A 16,898-nucleotide genomic window follows, 5' to 3' on the forward strand; every position below is an offset into this window, starting at 1 on the left:
CAATATTTCTCTTTTTTGGAGCACAGCGAAACTCTGGAATTCAGTAACCCCTAACCTTCTCCCTCCCAAAGGTGCTGGAAGCCTGATCATTAGATTACACAAGATTTAGTTAGATAAGTATGTATAAAGTAAGCATTTGTGAGTCAAGAACCAATCCCTGGAGTACTCCTTAGTTATCTCTTTGAAGAGAAATATAATCATTTACTTTAACACAGTTTTCCCTATGACTGCCAATTTTCAAACAATGCTAGTGTATTTTGGGTTAATTTGGGAACCATTTTCTCATGTGGCACATTTTGGAAATTAAACACATCACATCAACATGGTCCCTTCAATCAACACTCTGTCATATCCTCCAAATAATTCAAGCATCTTTTACAATCAAACAACTTCCATCATTCAACAAATAATCATGATTAATGAATGAGGGAATTGCCTTTCCCGTTGAATTATTCTGCGACCTTCAAATGTGTTATTCAAAGGCTAAACTGATATTTGGACACACTAGTTTAATTAAGACAGTTTCATAGGCATGGCAGCCACATGGCAAGGTGACCGATTCAGCAGATAAAATGAAGGACGATTGATCTACCTTAGTCATCATCAGAAAGATGCTTCCCACAGCCATGTATCCAACAGATTCTTGAATGTTTTAGTATTTTCTCCTTTATTACTCTCTTTACGTCTCTATTCTAAATGTGGATTGCTCATTGTGTGAAGATATACTTTTTCTAATATGAAGGCCAAATTTGCCGTGTCTTTTGATTTATAATCAATTGTAGTATGATTAACGGTAATAATCATGTTTATCAAACAACTACTTTGGAATTCAATTGTGAGAGCTTTTATTAAACTTCAATTGTCAACCTACCTTGATAAACAAAATGAAATCCTTTGGCTGTTATTACACCCACGGAAGTAAACTTGATTGTGATCTGGTTACCCGAACTTAACGGAAGGGACTCTCCTAAATAAAAGATATTTTGAATAATAGTTATTTCATGGAATAAAATACAACTCAATAAAATATATTATGAACAGATCCTAAGATGAAATATATTACTTTTCACTGGTAACAAACAAATATATAACAATATAGTTTGCTGCAGTATTTTGTCCAAGACACAGGAGGTGAATTATATGTCACTTTTTTATTTCACAACATTAACAGAAGGTTGACAAGTTAATTCCAGTGGATATATTTATTTGCTTCAATTTTTGAAATATCCCTGTGCAATAGAATAACCAGAGGCAAGGCATGGTGTAAAAACGGACATTAAAATTGTTTGTAGTATACCACACTTAGCGGTATTAAAAAAAATAGTTGAGGGAAGGCACAAAGTCCAGTCCCCATCCCCGTGTCCACCCATAGTCGGGCCTATTTGGCCTCCGCAGTCACCTTTACAGAGGTCCAATGTTCCAGGCCCTTCTCGCCGGATGATGGTGCTCCGGCATCGGGAGAATTCTCACAACGGCTTGGGAAACCTGGAACGGCCACTTCCTTACTGGAGAACGTGGCTTCTGAAGCCTACAGGCCGCGCTGGATGGAGCTCCACCACTGGTGATCTCGGCGAGAGAGCCCAAGCTCCCGATGTAAAGTTCAGCGCCGCCGCCCGCGGCTTGCCATTCCACAGACCCGCAGCTCCGCGATGTTCCAATCGGTGGTACCAACATACCGGAGTTCCAGCGAGGCGACCCAGGCAAGGCATCGCCCGCTCCGCGATGGCACTCCAGCGCTGTGCTGCCGCCAAAGCCAAGGTTCTGGCCAGTCCCCTCAGGAAACGCCATTCCAGAGGTGAAAAAGACGGACAGCTGCAGGCTGGGCAGCCATACCCATACAGGATGGCGCCCCCTACTCACACCAAAGCAGAATTTCATGGACTGGAAAGACTGCAACATGCTTTGATTTTTTTTCATCTGGCTACCAAATAGCTAGGCCAAAGGATCCCATAAATATGAAGCTAGACAAAAATGCTGGAGAAACTCAGCAGGTGAGGCAGCATCTCTGGAGCGAGTTTATAATTTCTATTGGACTGGCGTGTTCTTGAATCTGCCCGTAACTAGCAGTCATCACCAACGTTGGCCCGAAAGCCACAACCAGAAAAAACTAATACTGTTTCATTGATCAGACGCATTTAGAATATAATTTCTGAAAATAATACCAAATCAAAAATATAGATATATTATTTGCAGCATAGAGGCAAACCAGGTAGAGCTAATGTCTGTGTGGAGTTTGCATATTCTGCTAGTTTCTTCCAGAACCTCCAGATTCCTCCCACATCCCAAAGATGTGTTCTTTGTCTAAATATTTGCAGTTCGGTAGGTCAATTGGCCATTGTAAACCCAGAGAAGTCACTGTGCTACAAGATCCACCACAGAAGTTCATATATTTTTCCAATTAAATTTTATCTTCAAGGGAATTCAAAATTTGAATCAAAAGGAATCCAATTACATATTGATCGAAATGTGCTAAAGAATTCAACGTGCATTAAGGGACTATACAACATGATTTGTTGTGGTGCTTTGGGCACTTTTCAGCTCATTGGGCCAAAGGAAATAAATCAGCTGCATTCTCATCTCATTCAGTGCAAGCTGCCAGACTGTATGACAATTAACCTATCATAGTTTGAGTTATTATTTAAAAGTAATTAAAGAATTTGTTACACCTTGGCTGTCAACTAATGCGAATGCATTAAGCAAGTGAAGACAACTGCTAGCAAAACAACAAGTTATTTTGAACTTCTCCATGCACGGATATACATAAATAGAAATACATACACATCACAAATCACGTAACACTTCCAATGGTTAGAATAAAGTCCTGTTGACTTTAAATACTTGATTCTATGGACGTATTCTTCAATAATGACATGTGATGTTTTTGTTTCAATATTTCACTGCTAAAGACAGATATTTTTAATTTATGCCACTGCTGGCTATTAAAAACTCCATTTAACTATTAGATTTTTATTTGTTCAATTATGTATATTTACAGCATTTAGAAATGCTCTAGGTATATTAATATTTACCTGTAATATAATGACTATGTTTTTAGTATGCTTGGCATGATGCTGGCCCTTTAATGCTATATATAGAACAGGGCATTCTCATTGTGTTCTTTCCATTGCCCTTCAGCTAATTGATAATGGGCTACATCCTGTTGGCTTCCAGCAATTGCATAGATAACTTTGTGGTGGTTACAGTCTGTGCATCAATGTGTTCCAGACTGCATTTCATACTTCCTGAACTTTGTATCAGCCATATCTGTTGTATTTAACTGAGTCCCATTCATTTTAATGGTGGCATAGATAGGTGTTTTCTTTTTCTCTTAATTTAATGTCTGTGATGTCTGTGATTTTAACTAGATTACACATGTTGAAATAGGGGCTTCATGGTGGCACAGCAGTAGACTTGCTGCCTTGCAGCTGGGTACGATCCTCACTATGGGTGCTGTTTGTACGGAGTTTGTACGTTCTCCCCGTGACCGCCGTGGATTTTCTCTGGGATCTCTTGTTTCCTCCCACACTCCAAAGATGTGCAGGCGTGCAGTCAAATTGGCTTAAAATAACTGTAAATTGTTCCTCGTGTGTGTAGTATAGTGGTAGTGTGCGGAGATCGCTGGTCGGAGCGCACTCGGTGGGCCAAAGTGCCTGTTTCCGCACTGTATCTCTAAACTAAATGAAACTAAATCTTTGTCCATTTATTATTTTCTTATTAATAATCATAGTTATGCAGCATGGAAACAGACCTTCAATCTACTAAGTCTGCACCGACTACAAAGCACCCATTTACACTGATGTTATTTTCCCCACATTCCTGTTAGCTTCCCCAAAATTCTATTATTCACCACATAATAGGGATAATTGGCATCAGACATTTCTGAGTTTATGATACTTGATAGGGGGTGCCGCACGTCCAGTTGGGTATGGCTGCCTAGCCTGCACCTGTTTGTCTTTTCACTTCTTTCTTTTATTTTTAGTGTGTTAAAAAGTGCTTTGTTTGGAGGTCTATTCTTTTTTATGTGGGGGTGGGGGAGGGGGAAACTGCTCTTCCTGGTCCCTACCCGGTCTTTTCCCTAGACAGCACCGTCGACCCATCCTCGCGACCTATCAGCGGGCCTGGAGCGGCATTTCCTGAGGGGACCGCCCAGAACCTCGGCTTCGGCAGTGGCACAGCGCTGGAGCGCTATCGCAGAGTGGGCGATGCCTTGCCCGGGTCGCCGCTCTGGAGCTCCGGAATGCTGAGACCGCAGGTAAGCAGCCAGCCATGGGTGGCACGCTAACTTTAACATCGGGAGCCTGGGATCTCTCAGCGAGATCACCAGTGGTGGAGCGCCATCCAGCGCGGTCTGTTGGCTTCAGGAGCCGCGGGCTCCAGTAAGGAAGCACCAGGTGCCCCATGCCGCTGAGAGGGTTCTCACGAAGCCGGAGGATCATCACCCGGCGAGAGGACCTGAAACATCGGGCCACCATAGTGCTGGCTGCAGAGGCCTCAATAGGCCCGACTATGGGGATGGGGACTGGTCTCTGTGCCTTCCCTCACAGTGGGAACCATTGTGGGGGGATGTTTTTATGTTTATTGTTAAATTCTTTAATGTTGAGTCTTTGTGTGCTGCATGGCAAGTCAAATTTCACTACACCAATTGGTGTATGTGATAATAAATGTCCGTTGTACCTTTGTACTGCAAGACATAGCAATTTAGCATTCACCTACAGCTTCAAGAGCTCATCATTTTGCTTATCAAAGGTATCTGGCAATGGATCTACAAGAGCAGCATCTCTTGAATTTCAGTGAGGCCTCCTATAAGTGTAAGTGTTTCTGAAAGTCAATGGGGGCAATTGTAACACCATTTCTCTGTAGTTTCAGTAGGAATTCCAGAGAATTTCCTTTACACACTTTTTAATGGTGCTAAAATAAATAACATTAATGTACCACGGTAAAATTAAATGGTGCCAAAGAAACCAGGTCCAAAAGTCGCACAGAATTGTTGAACCTCACCTGAGTGAGACCCTGACAGCGAAGTCAAAAGTAAAGCTTGCTGAGTGGGTCCATCGAATATGTCAACGACATCATGAAGGGAAGTCTGGAAAAACACAAACTGGCCAAACACCACTGCCACAGGGGCAAAGGCACCAGCAGAGAGAGAAAAGTTACTTAGGTTTTACTCATTTAAAATGGCAAACATTCTACAAAAGTAACTAAAGCATAGGTTCCACATATCAAGACAGCTAGTGCAGCCCATTCAGGTTGTTTAGCCCGAGAACACTGTAGATGCCATTTATCCTGAAATTGATCCAGGTTGAAGTGGTACAAAGTGGCACCAGTCTAGGGAATGGAAGCTTACATGAGGTTGGCCAGTGGCTATCTGATTCAGTCTTAGAGGCTTTGATAGCCCCATATCCCCCAAGGTTGTATTTTCAGGAAAAGAAACCATAAAACATTTATGAAGATCATTTTGAAGGTCAACTGCTCCATCCTGATTGGATTAGGGATATGCTTACACAACGTGTGTGAGTTTATGTTCTCGAAAAATTCGAAGTAATATTTGAACAGGCTAAAGAAATGATCAGTTGCTGCACTGATGACTGGGCATATTATTGACAACAAATTTTGATTCCACAGTGGAGAAATGTACCGGTCCATACTTGGCCATAGGTGTGACAAAGAGTCTACAGATGTTGGAATATTGTGGAAAAACGAAATGCTGAAGAAACTCAACGGTTGAGGCAGCATCTGCGGAAGGAAAGGATGACGTTTCGGGTTAGGAATCTTGTTCAGACTGAACGAGCAGGGCAGAGAAAACTGGACAAGAGAGGCATGAATGGACTGAAGCATTGCATGTGAGCTGGGGTGGTTGGCAGAAGAGTGGAGATGATGACAAAGCTGAAAAGAGAAACGGAGATGGTAGGGTCAGATAAGAGAGTAGTGAAATGTAAAGCTGTAGGGGAAATGGGTGGGAGGGTATAGAAGGGGAAGTGGACAAAGAGGAAATGGTGGAGTGTGTAGTGGTGGGAGATGAGTAGAGGAGGAAGAGAATGGAATAAGATGGCTGGAGAAAGGTACGCTTTAGAAACGATACACTTTGATCACCGCAGTAGTCATTAAACTTTGTTAACTATTTCAAAGACACTTCCTTGGCTACGGTTTAATAACTGCGAAAAAAACATACTTACATTCTGGAAAAAGACAACAGTCCCCACAGTGAAGATGTGGATTACAGAAATGACCGAGACACAACATCTAGAAAAATAAGGTTTGTCTTGCCTGACAAACCAGATCAATTTTCAAAAATATGGTCTCCTTTTATTGAATTTTTTCAACAACATAATGGTTGACCACAAAATCAAAACCGGTGGTAGGGTTGGGTGAGCGGACGTATGGAAAGGTAGTGGGATATACCTCCGAGTCCTTTTCACCTTTTCTATTTCTGTTTTGTTTTTCCTTGCTTTTTTTTTTCTTCTTTCTTTCTTCTTTCCCTTTTTTTCCTATCTAGTCAATAGTTTATAAAATGTTAAAACTGAAGCTCTACGAAAACTATATAATTGCTATGTCGATCATTGTTTTTTATTGTACAATAGCTTCTAACAAAAATTAAAAAATAAATTAAAAAAAAAGGCATATGGTATGCTTGAATTCATTACAAGGGGCATTGATTATTGAATATAAGAGACAGAAAGTAAAGATGCAGCTCTGTACAGCCTTGTTTCGACCACATTTGGAGTATTATGTGCAGGTCTGGTTGCCCCATTACAGTAAAGATGTGGAGGCTTTGGAGAGGGTGCAGAAGAGGTTTACCAGAATGCTGTCTGGATGACAGGGTCTCAGCTCCAGGGAGAGGTTGGATAAACTTGGATTGTTTTCTCTGGAATGTCAGAGGTTGAGGGGAGACATGATAGAAATATATACAATCATGAGAGGCATAGATAGGGCACAAAGTCAGAACCTTTTTACCCACAAGGTGGAAATATCCAACACCAGAGAGCCTAGCTCTAAGGTGAGTGGGGTGAAGTTTAATGGATCAACCAGAGGCCAGCCTGAGTGTAGATTTCATCCTATATTTGACACGTTAGTCGTGATTACAGCTTTAAAAATGCCAACTCATTTATTATATTGTTTACAGTGTACTATGTTTACATGTTCTCTTGTGCTGCAGCAAGTAAGAATTTCATTGTTCTATCTGGAACACTTGACAATAAAACACTCTTGACTTGTCTCTTTAAGATCTTTCAAATGAACATACATGATCATATTACTGTTCCTGCACCTGAAAGGAGAAGAAAGCTTGGATCCAACCACCTTTGATAGATAAGAACAAATTTTGAAATGAATGATACAAAACAGAGTTCTTATAACATAAAATGAAAATTATATATATTAATCTCAAAACAAGTAGGGCAAATTATTAAAGAGGTAAATGCAAAAATGTGATGAAGGAAGCATAATTCCTACAAAAAGTGTGAGAAAACTGCACTGAAATGGGAAATAATTTTGGACTCCTGGGACAGTCATTTGAAACACATTTCTCTCACCTGATTTTCCTTTCAAATATAAATTGAGACACTTTCCTGATAGTTGCAGTCTGCAACATATACTTCATCATGAACATGCAGTTTATGTAATGGCATTGTCTTTCTGTCACTGAATGAAGGAGTATTTATTTAATTTAAAAAATGTATTGCTTAATAGTTTGCAAACTTTGTTATAATAATCCAACATCCATATTATGGATGATGTTTTTAACATGGTTCAAAGTAGCCTGATTATTCCATTCATGTAGTCTGGCAGAATATAATAAAAAGAAAATGTAACAGGAAGAAACGGGAGCAAGGTTATGCTCATGCCTCACTATGAACATGTTTACATCTTAAATTCCAACCAATGGTTGATAGTTATGAGTCAGCTCTCCTCTGGATCTTAATCGGTCCATTCCCCGGACTAAATAATTGAAATAAGCCTTTGGTGTCCTTTGTTTTGCAAAATAATATGTGAATTATTTAAAGATGTGAATTAAAAGTTTGGAACTTGAACGGTTGGTCGGATTGACATCGATTGAGGATGTGAAAGGCTGAATCCACAGAATAGCAAGCTAGCAACATCCAGTCCGATGAGCAGTTGCATAAGCATAATCTGTTTTTTATATAAACAGAACACTACAGTGAAAACACAGAGCAGGAAGTAAAAGGCCTGTCCAACTTGTGTGTCATTTGCGCGTCACGCAGGTGGCGTGCAAATAGTTTGTGAATCCCAAAATCCTGGGGCGCCGCGCCCGACCGCTCATCACTGACTACGCCACCACTTCTCACCACGCGCCATGATGCGTGCGTCGTGCATCATGACGCGTAAATGATGTCGCGTAAATGACGTGCAAATAACGCCCAAGTGGGACAGGCCCAACTTTCAGCCAAGACTAACACAAACTCGGTGCACAAAGCATTTTGTAGATCTGATTATCCACAAGCCAAATGAAACTTTGGTCCCATTTAAATGGCACTCAATGTAATCTTCAGGCAGAAAGGCTGCGGCATGATTTGGTTGGCACCGGGTGTTTACCTACATCAGGCCTTAAAGGGCTTTCTCACGGTGCGATCTGACGCAAGACTTAACAAGAGTTTAACATCGTGGGAAGCTCCTGCAATAACATTCGTGGACAACCGAGGACCTCCGTGGCGCTAATGGCAGGTAGTCGTGTAACTTGTTATGTTCGGGAGAAAATTCAAACATTTTTGAATTTCTCCAAGAGTGACGAGCAGCGTTGCAACATTGTATGAACGCAGATGCCAGTGCGATATCCGTACGATATCCGTAATGACTCTTGCGGGTACCGTGGGAACTCCTGCAAACGGTAATATGGGGTGAGCACAACACCAGCTGAAAGGAGGCCATCGAGAAGCAGATGTACGCCTTTGAAAATTTTTTGGCATTGGCTTTTTTAAATGTTTTATGTAATTTATGTTTTTATGTGTCTTGAGTTCTATGTGCAAATCCTTTTCAGTTCCAGGTATCAGAGCATTGGAAGCAGGATGCCAGAGGCCACTCAGCCACTCTAGCCTGCCCCCCCCACACACACACACTTACAGGGCATTGGGGAGTCTGAAGACGTCTGCCATGGTGCAAGCCGTCGCTCAGTGCCAGACCAGTGGAAAACCCCACTGACCAAGGGGTCCAGTAGGGAGGTATTCCGCATCAGCAGAGGGACCGCACAGTAAAGCAAAGCAAGATTCCAGCTGTGATAGTTTACAGTCAACTGTTCTCCCTCTACCCCCCCATCTCTCCCCCTCGCTCACTTCCCCACTCCCACCCACCTCCCCTCCCTCTCTCCCGGGTGGGGGAGAGGGAGGGGATCGGGGGTTGGGGCTCTACACCCACAGGTGGTGCTCGGACAGCTGCTGACACATCAAGGCGGCTGAGGGGAGGTGAGTGACGGGGGGGGGGGGTGTGTGAGCGTTGGAGAGGGAGGGGAGGGGGGGCATTGACTTGTAACCATCGCTCGGACAGCTGCCGGCACACCAGGGCCACATCGGCCACGTGGGTGGGGTAACGTTGCTGCCAGTGGTCTACGCTGGCCATCCGCTCGCACCCCTGCACTGGCCCGAAGAGTGCGGTGACCATCCTCTTGTGTTCCCATGGTCTCATCAAACTCCTAGATCTGTTGCTACCGCTGACCTATGATCTGAAGAAGGGTCTCGTTCCCAAGCGTCATCTATTCCATCTCACCCTGCCTGTCCCAATGAGTTACTACAGGTTTTTGTGTCTATCTCTGATCAGTGATACTTCAATTGTATTTTTTTCCACAGGTACAGTGAAATTCCTTTTGTGCATATAGTTCAACAAAACATTACTATGCATATGTATAACCATACTTAAGTACAAAGGTGCAAGAATAGTAGATTACACAGAGGCAGGACACAAGTGTGACCATCGTTCTGTCAGTGAACAACAACTAATTCCTAGCTGGTGGACCTCGAGGCCTGCCCTTGTGGCCTAATTACAACTCATGCTGTCACAGATCTTTGCAACTAATTCTAAAGGGGCTGATCCACTGTACGAGCTAATTCAAGAGCTTTACCGAGTTAAAAAAAAAAAATCAAATTTGTGGTAAGCACATAGAATGTATGTAGCGGGTACGTCGGACCTCGGGACGTCGCTTATCAACTCGTAACGCTAACGGCAGGTACTCAGGAAACGCGGTAAGCTCGTGAAGACTTGTGAAGATTTTTCAACATGTTGAAAAATGTCCACGAGAGCCCCGAGTACCTATGAGTGGCTATTACCGTAATTCTCTGAGTTTGAATCCGGGGAAACTCGGGAGAATGCTTGAATTAGCTTGTACAGACGGACAGCCCCTTAACTGTCCAATGAATGAAGATATTTAAAAAAAGCTGTAAATAATTAAAAAAAACATATTTCCTTATCTGTAAATTAAAGACATCAATATTATTTTAAAGAAAAAACGTCCTCTGCAGTTAACTTTTAAGTCTAAGTTGGCCTAATGAATTAACCCTTTCTAAATTTGGAATACATTGGTGTTCAATTGAGGAACAAGATGAGAGGCATAGATGGGGTAGACAGTCAGAACCTTTTAACCAAGGTGAAAATATCAAAAGCTGGAGGCATAGCTGTAGGGTATGTAGGACAAAGTTTAAAAGATGTTGCTGAGCAAGATAGTTATACAGAGCATTGTGCATGCCTGGAACGTGATGCCAGGGGTGGTGGTGGAGGCAGATACGATAGTGGTGTTTAAGAGACTAGCAGGGAATGAATAGATATGCAGGCTGATAAGATTAGTTTATTTTGCCATCATGTTCTGCACATTAATTGTGGACCAAAGGGACTATTCCTGTGCTATGTGTTTCTATGTTCCATGTTCTAAGGTTTCCCGACGGGCCACCCGGTCAGAAGGCTTCCTGCCTGGCCATGGATGTGGACTGGGAATGCGGCTGGAGGCCTTTATCGAGGAGCTGTGATCTCGATGCCTCCCGGATCGCCGCGTAGGAGCCCGGGTCGGGGCCCGGGTCGGGGCCTCGCGGGTAGAAGCCTAGGTCGGGCAAAGCTGCCAAAGGTGCCCGCGGCTCGGGTCCGTGTTGACACCATGGAGGCATGAAGTTGACAGCAATGAGGCCTCGGCGGCGGTGGCGTTGAAGCTTCGCGATGATGGGGCATCGGCGGTGGTGAAGCTTTGCGGGTCGACCCACGGTCGATGGTCGATGAGAGCTTGGAGAACCACTGTGAGGGGGGAGGAGAAGGACAATGGGGACCCGTGGGGAAAAACGTTGGGGGGGTTGGGGGGGGGGGGGAGGGAGGGTTGGAGAACAAAAGGAGGAAGGAGGAGCTGGCGTGCTTTGCAACTTTGTCAGCGCTGTAGGTGGCTGCTATTTGTTAACATTGTGTATGCAAGCAGACAATCTCACTGTGCCTAGTCACATGTGAGCATAAAATATTCTTATTCCTAATATACAAGGAGCATCATGTTTAACACATACAAACACATTCCCTGAACTGTGAAACTAGCAACAGCGTCGGAAGTCACATTTCCAGGCTCTGACCTCCAGAACCTTCCAAATTACTTCAGAAATAGAACATACTTGGAAACGAGACCGAATCAGTGGTTAATTTTCTAACCTCCAAAAAAAAACAATGTTTATTTTTGACCAATTATTGCATCCAATAAAACACACAGCTTGGGGAATTCAGGAGATTGAACTGGTAAAGGAGTTGTCAATGATTTGGGTTGAGTCACTGTGCGAGGATTGAGAGTGGAAAGGGAAAGAGCCAGTATAAAGGTGTGTAGTAGGAGTGAGATGGGGGTGGACTGAGGAGGGGTGATGAATGATGGGCTGTTGGAGCCAAGTGGGGGAAGGATGGAATTGGGAGACAGAGGCAGGTGGGTGATATTTAAAAGCAAACAAGGAGAAACAATTATGGAACTTGGGTAGTGGCAGGTGAAGATGGTTCACCCCAAACTCAGATACTGTATGACCTACTGAGTTTCTCCAGCAGTATGTTTTTTGCTCCAGCTAGCAGCATCTCCAATCTCTTGTTTCCATTATTGTTGTCAGTATAGTGTCAGATGCGGAGAAATGCAAAACAGTTATTAAGGTTCTAGACTGATTTAGGATATGTTCTGTGCAGAAAGAGCGGGTGTTCTTCGCACACTGGGCAAATCTGTCCATGGATACATCTACAACAGGGCAGTGAGCAAAAAAAAGTGCATGGGCTTACTTGCCAAAATGCAGTACTAATAAATCAATGTAAAGTACAGAAGCAAATTTAAATTAAAATGCACGCAAAAATTATTGCAAAACCCAGCAAGATGAAAAACAGAAGGTGATGAATTCGGACCAAATGAGATGAGAAATGAGATATCAAAATCAACACCACAAATATCAGGTGTAGGAAACAACTGCAGATGCTGGTTTAAATCGAAGGTAGACACATAATGCTGGAGTTACTCAGTGGGACAAGCAGCATCTCTGCAGAGGAGGAACGGGTAACATTTCGGGCTGAGACCCTTCTTCAGAAATGTCACGCATTCCTTCCATGCTTATGCGCAGTCATGCAAAATTTCTATGCCAAATAAAATATATACCATTGGTAACATAATACAATAAATACCTAAAGTAATTTGGTTAAATTTCACTCACCAAACTCTCTGGAGACTGTGATGGAATAAACACAATTGTGTCCAGTACTATAATTTCTAGGATAGTTTGGAGACAGCACTGTACCATCCAAACCTGTGGATCGACTTCCACATGGAGCTGAAAGATAGATTTGTATTTTACAAATATTAAATATAATTAAGGATTCACATCAGAGAAAAATATACATATGCAGTGAATTCCTGATAAGTCGAGCTTCCCTTGAATACAAAATAATTATTTTCAGCCATGTTATGTGTCCATTCTTTAGTCCCAAACACCCTTCAATTTATATTCATTTGCCTATTGCTTCCACAAAGCCTTCCTACTGCCATTGGCAGGGTTGAGTGCTCACAGCAATGGGGCTCTTCACAAAGAGCGCATAAATGTCACAGTGAATTGTAAATCCATTCTGGTTGAAAATAAAATGCATTCTGGAGTAAGCCAGTTTGATGGTGCCATTCAGAAATTAAGTCCTTTTCAGTTTTAAGATAGAGGCATTTTGATCATATTTCATCTTGTGAGTCTCAGATTGGAACCCAAATGGATAAGGGAAAGATTAGACTTCATGCTGATTTAGGCAGAATTGGCTTGGAAGAATCACATGGAACTGAATACAGTCTATTAAATCTTTTGGATCATCCTCATTCAAGGCAACCTTACTAATTACAGTCCAACAAGGCTAAGTTTGTAACAATGCAGGCTATTCATTGCAAATGAGCATTCAATATCTAAATATTTTAGGACATTCAACATCGAAATCTTGTTCCCCGGTCATTTGAAACAACCACCTCATTTTATACAGAGATTTAGTGCAATATCCCATCCGCTCTACGGCAAGGAAACATCAAATAAATCATTAAGGGACAATTCAGTGTTTTTGTATTACCATAGTGAACCTTTACTATAGTAGACCACATTGAGTGTGGGATGTGTTCTGTTTTTGCTGATTGTCCGCTATAACTGAGTTAGGGATTTCCCCCCAATTTACATCACTGGGTCAAAACCGTGGTGCCCTGACACTGAGAGCCCAGTGAGACCTCCGTCACCACATGGAGCACCGCGGCGCAAGAAGGCCGCTCCGCAGCTCCTTGTCCAATGCAGCTGGGGGGTTAAGAAAAATCCCTGCCTCTGCTGCTGGTTCCCACATTCAGAATTTAAGAGCTAAATGGGAGGTCTGGGCCATTGGGGTGGTGGGGTGAGGGAACCCTGTCCTGCTCAAGGGCCAGAGCATTTTATTGTCCTATGTCACAAAACAGAACAATGGAATTCGTACTTGCCGTGGCACCGCAGAGTACTCTGTAAAACCCATAATAAACCCATAACTTCAGTATATGTACACAAAACAGACAAGTAAATAGGCAATAATAGTGCAAAGTAAAAAAGTAATACTCCCAATCTATGGTTTGAAGCCTATTTGGAGGTTGTATTGTTTAATAGCCTGATGGTTGCAGGGACAAAACTGTTCCTGAACATGGACATTACAGTTTTCAGGCTTCTGTACCTTCTTCCCAATGGCAGGGGTGAAATGAGTGTGTGAGTTGGATGGTGTGGGTCTCTGATGATGCTGGCTGCCTTTTTGAGGCAGCGACTGGTAAATCCCATCGATGGTGGGGTGGTCATAATCTGTGATGGACTGGGCAGTGTTCACCACTTTTTGCAGTCTTCTTTCTTCCTGGGCATTTGAGTCACTGAACCAGGCTGTGATGCAACCAGTTAATATGCTCTCCACCTGTAGAAGTTCATGATTGCATCAGTGTAAGGGTCCAGGACAGATCTTCACAGACATACACAAACAGGAATTTGAAGCTTCTGACTCTCTCCAACACCGGTGGAGACAACATTGTGAAGTGACGACCTTCCTCATCCAAAGTCCACAATCAGTTCCTTGATCTTACCGACATTAAGGTTGTTGCAGGTGCAGCAGGCAGTGAAGAAAGCAAATGGCATGTTGGCCTTTATGACAAGAGGAATCAAACCTAGGAGAAAAGAGGTCCTTCTGCAGTTGTACAGAACCCTAGTGAGACCACACCGGGAATATTGTGTGCAGTTTTGGTCCCCTAATTTGAGGAAGGATATTCTTGCTATTGAGGGAGTGCAGCGTAGGTTTACAAGGTTCATTCCTGGAATGGTGGGACTGTCATATGCTGAGGGATTGGAGCAGTTGGGTTGGAGTTTAGAAGGATGAGAGGCTATCTCATTGAAACATATAAGATTGTTAAGGGCTTGGACACGCAAGAGGCAGGAAACATGTTCCCGATGTTGGGGGAGTCCAGAACCAGGGGCTACAGTTTAAGAATAAGGAGCAAACCATTTAGAACGGAGACGAGGAAACACTTTTTCTCACAGAGAGTGGTAAGTCTGTGGAATTCTCTGCCTCAGAGGGCGGTGGAGGCAGGTTCTCTGGATGCTTTCAAGAGAGAGCTAGATAAGGTTCTAAACAATAGCGGAGTCAGGGGATAAGGGGACAAGGCAGGAACGTGGTACTGATTGGGGATTATCAGACATGATCACATTGAATGGCAGTGCTGGCTCAAAGTGCTGAATGGACTACTCCTGCACCTATTGTCTATTGTCTATAGTCTATTGCTCTGGCGCCATTTGATCAGTCAATCAAATTACTCCATTACTCTGACTCTGCAATTTATCCAACGATGGTGGTGTCATCCACAAACTTGAAGATGGGGTTTGCACTGTGTGCGGCTACACAGTTGTAAATATAGAGTGAGAAGAGCAGGGGGCTAATCACACATCCTTGAGGTGCCTCTGTGCTGATGATTATCAAGGAGGAAGTGTTGCTGCCAATTCATACAGACTGTGGTCCATTGACCAGGATGTCGAGAATCCAGTTGCAGAGAGACCCAGATTCGTATCCGAATATATAAAGTTATATTTAATAGCTAAAAATGTATTTTTGTTACTGCATGATAACAATACTAAAGGCTGCTTGTTACATTGTGTAATGTTAAGTGCTGATCAAAGCAATCGCTGGTCAATGTTAATGCCTTGTCAATTTCAAGAGCTTCCACAGTACTTTAATCCATTATAAATGTGTAATAACAAACGTGTACTGCATTTTCAAACACCTCCATGGGCTGATCAACTTGTCAAAATACCTCCTGCCCTACAACTCCTGCACAGCCTTCTAATTTTGGCCTCAATCTCAACATCAAATGTAATGAATCTTTCAGCTCCAAGTCTCTGAAGTCCCCGCCCTAAACCTTGTGAACATTTAGCACTCTTCACACTTCATGATGCTTTTGCAAACCTCTCTTTTTCTAAGCTTTTTGATCATCTGGCCAGTATCCTCTCATGTAGCTAGGTAACAGATTATTGCAGTTTTATACATTCCCTGAAGGGTCATGGGAAGCTTTTGCTAAGTTGAAGACGGTATATAAGTGGAAGCTGTTCTTACTTAAAACATTGTAAGCGGGTGACATCTCCGCAAAAACCTTGGAGTGAGGTGTCCGTCTCCTTAGACGTGCCTTAGTATTAAATGGAAACCCACAAGCCAAGTGCGTCAAACCACCTGCTTACTTATTTATACCAAACTGTGCAATTCTCATGAAAAAGTAACCTGGTGATAGGCATTCAGTAATAATATCAAGCTGAACTTGACAAATTCGTAAAAGCTATCATCCAGGAAGTCCCACAGAAAGATAATTTTGCCAACCGATTGAATCAGGAATAACCAGACAATGAGAGAAGCATCTGCACTTTATTGTACAGGTTTAGGGCTGATGGGGATTGTAGGGTTTGATTACATACACTGAAAGTAATTGTATTTCTTATGAGAAGTTTCTTATGAGAAGTTTCTTCTGCACCAGCTCCTGGGGTAAGAGCATAGAACAGTACAGCACACGAAACAGGTTCCTTGACCCACAATGTCCACGCCAAACAAGATGCCTGGTTGAACTAATTTCCTCTGCTTGCATGTGATCCAGATCCCTCTATTGCCTAAACTTTCTTGGAAACTCAATGGGACAGGCAGCATCTCTGGAGAGAAGGAATGGGTGATAGCTTTTACGAATTTGAGGTTATGAAATGTGAATTGGCAAAGATAGACTGGCAATTGATTCTTAAAGGGTTGATGGTGGTTATGCAATGGTAGGCATTTAAAAACTTAATTTATGAACTACAACAATTGTTCATCCCAGTTTGGCAGAATATTAAATCAGGGAAGGTAGTGCATCCGTGGATAACAAGGGAAATCAGGGATAGTATCAAAACAAAAGATGAAGCATACAAATTAGCCAGAAA

At 42.7% G+C, this 16,898-nt stretch overlaps 1 long non-coding RNA gene across 1 annotated transcript; it reads right to left on the reverse strand.

Moving 5' to 3' along the window:
* Positions 1 to 749: 749 nt before the first annotated feature.
* LOC129696557 (uncharacterized) lies at positions 750 to 14,407 on the reverse strand. The gene is made up of 3 exons (XR_008723353.1): positions 12,642 to 14,407; positions 4,999 to 5,112; positions 750 to 967 (listed from the first exon to the last, which is right to left on the reverse strand). It is a non-coding gene; the product is annotated as an uncharacterized LOC129696557 (long non-coding RNA).
* Positions 14,408 to 16,898: the final 2,491 nt, after the last annotated feature.

This window comes from Leucoraja erinacea, chromosome 4 (assembly GCF_028641065.1).
Source record: "Leucoraja erinacea ecotype New England chromosome 4, Leri_hhj_1, whole genome shotgun sequence".
NCBI classification, from domain to species: domain Eukaryota; kingdom Metazoa; phylum Chordata; class Chondrichthyes; order Rajiformes; family Rajidae; genus Leucoraja; species Leucoraja erinaceus.